Below are 3397 nucleotides of genomic sequence, written 5' to 3' on the forward strand. Positions count from 1 at the left end.
TATGGCTCTGGTGTGGTTTTTCTTTCACGTCTTAGAATTGCTAAAAACTCTGTTAAAGAACAGTGGTTTACACACGAGGGAGCTATAACCCAGGTTCACTCTGTCCAAATACGTTATAATTTTATCAAGTATCACATACAACATTTTATTATTACATATCAGAAATGAAAAACCACTATCAGTTTTAACGAAAGTCGTAATTATACGACCTTCAATGTGCGTACGACAGCATAAAAGGTTCGCCACGACTAATACTTCTAGGTCCACCTTATCGTGGAAACTTTCTCGTACTTTCATTACCTGAAGACGACACGATTTTACGAATAATTTAAATCTTACATACCTGATAGTTCCTTCACAAAGTGATCGATGCCTAATGATACTGATTCCCAACAAACTGATCGTGCCATCTCTTTGACAAGAAACCCTCAACAAACTGACTGAAGTCAATTACAGGTACATCTAAGATAATTCGAGACTAAAAAATAAATTTTCAGTTTCAAAACTTACTCCTACTTTACAAATAAATTGAAGTTCAGAACACCGCTTTCGTGTCCTTAAGAATACTATTTAGTTATCAAAACAAGATTTGTTTCTATTTTTAAAATCGCCCCCCGCTAGTACAGTGGTATGTCTCCGGATTTACAACGCTAAAATCAGGGGTTCAATTCCCCTCGGTGGGCTGAGCAGATAGCCCTTTGTGGCTTTGCTATATGAAAAACACACACACACTATTTTTAAAACAAAATCTAGGTAAGATTGACAATTTTCTAGCTCACTTTTCTTTTATACCCTTGTGGCTTCGCAGTAAATTTGACGTCTTATGAAGCTAACAATGGAGTTTCGATATTTAGGGTTGGCGGAACAGATTTACTAAATCGAAAGTGTATTATATGACGTAAAAGCATTGGTTATGACCAAAACATCTAAAAAAAAAAAAAAAGGTACGTTGTAACAAGAAATAGTGGATAAATCCATGAATTCGAATTCTAGAGTATATCTAGATCTAGGTTCGATTTTTACGGGAGATTTTCGCGTTAATGTCAAAACTTGACTGCGACAATACAGTAATCTACATGCACTAACTGAAATAATGCACGCAGACCATTCAACTGGATTCGGGAATGGGTTCATCCTTCTTTTATACGAAAAGATACTGTCTTTTAAAAATAACTGGATCTGGTGTTACTGTGTCCGAATATGAAAGATGCCGCTTTTTCTTGTTTTAATGGGTCCGGCATGGCCAAGCGTGTTAAGACGAGCGACTCGTAATCCGAGGGTCGCGAGTTCGCATCCCAGTCGCGCCAAACATGCTCGCCCTTTCAGCCGTGGGGGCGTTATAACGTGACGATCAATCCCACTATTCGTTGGTAAAAGAGTTGGCGGTGGGTGGTGATGACTAGCTGCCTTCCCTCTAGTCTTACACTGCTAAATTAGGGACGGCTGGCAGAGATAGCCCTCGAGGAGCTTTGTGCGAAATTCCAAAACAAACTTGTTTTAATTCGGCACCGCCTACTTGACTTCCACCAAAGAATCTTCTGTAGAATAAATTGAATCGTATATTTTTTTAACACTAGGAACGAGCATTTTATTCTTATTAGATTAACACTAAATCCTCAAAAACAGTTTTTGGTAAAAGGTGGATAAATTTATTTCCTAATCCTCTATGCACAATGTGTAACATATTCACTTTAAACCGCCTTTTAAAAACCCTACGATAACTCTTTGGGTCTTCCCCTCAATTTGTAATTATTCAACCATAATCAAGTTATACTTTTTTATTATCAAAAAAGTAAAATGTTACAGAAGCGGTTAAAAATCGGCGAATTCGGCGGGAATCTGTATTAACAATACTTCCAAACATAATGAAAAGGGAAGTAGTGCCTCTTTCCTTCTCTCCGTCAGCTAAGAATTACATATCGGAACGATAGAAGATGTTCTGCCTCAATGGAAGGAATTGAAAAAATAGAAAAGAGGAAAAATATTTTAACAACTAAAAAATATCTGTTTTGTATTCTCAAATCAGATGAGAGGCTAGCGAAATACGTTTTCTCACGCGCAGAGTTGACGTCATAAGAAGCGCCCAGGACAACGCTATTTATTAAAATATGTTACCATAAAGAACAGGAGTGCTTAGAGTAAGTGCCAACCTCTTCCGCCAGCTGCGTGGGCAGGATTTTTTTTAATCTTAGTTTTTTCGTGACGCACAAACGAAATATGACCCTTCTAGATGGAAATAAAACAAGAACGTCGTACTTATACAGATACGATATATGCATAATGTAAATTAAAAAGCCCACGTAAAAATTGACCACATGTGATTAATAGCAACCAAGTATAGACGTCCAAAACTCATATTTGATCGTCAATCTTGGCATAGCTGGCCTCTTTTTTTCTTTCAAATCATCTACATTCTAATACTACGACACTTTACTGTGGCCTTGGTGCGGTTATAGTTTAAGTTTTAAGCTGTAAGTTATGGAAGTGCCGCGTCCACAACCTTATGCCAAAAGATAGAATTGAGCTAATAACTAATTGGAGTAACAGGTCAGACAATTTATAATATTATAAGGCTGCAGTAGCTTACGTCTCACTCTTTTTTCTGAAAATCCTGAATCCGACGGATTCATATGTCAGACAGATGGTCTAAACGTAACTCGCTAACAACTGAGAGAACACTGATTTACATAGCATGGAATAATTAACTCTCTTTAGTGTTTTGCGAAAATTCTTAAACAAATAATTATTATCCGTGATTACTTTAAACTTACTTGAAGTGAAAAGGTATTCTTAAGACGGCTGGTAAGGGTATTAAAACTTTAATTTAAATAAAATACAGAACAACGTTTTAACCTTCTTAGGTCATCTTGAGGTTTGTTTGTTTGTTTTGGAATTTCGCACAAAGCTACTCGAGGGCTATCTGTGCTAGCCGTCCCTAATTTAGCAGTGTAAGACTAGAGGGAAGGCAGCTAGTCATCACCACCCACCGCCAACTCTTGGGCTACTCTTTTACCAACGAATAGTGGGATTGACCGTGACATTATACACCCCCACGGCTGGGATGGCGAGCATGTTTAGCGCGACGCGAACCTGCGACCCTCGGATTACGAGTCGCACGCCTTACGCGCTTGGCCATGCCAGGCCGCTTCAGGTTAACAAACTTTGTTTGTTTGTTTTGAATTTCGCGCAAAGGTACCCGAGGGCTATCTGCGTTAGCCGTCCCTAATTTAGCAGTGTAAGACTAGAGAGAAGGCAGCTAGTCCTCACCACCCACCGCCAATTCTTGGGCTACTCTTTTACCAACAAATAGTGGGATTGACCGTAACATTATAACGCCCCCCACGGCTAAAAGAGCGAGCATATTTGGTGCGACCGGGATTTGAACTAGCGGATCACG

This window comes from Tachypleus tridentatus, chromosome 6 (assembly GCF_004210375.1).
Source record: "Tachypleus tridentatus isolate NWPU-2018 chromosome 6, ASM421037v1, whole genome shotgun sequence".
Lineage (NCBI taxonomy): Eukaryota > Metazoa > Arthropoda > Merostomata > Xiphosura > Limulidae > Tachypleus > Tachypleus tridentatus.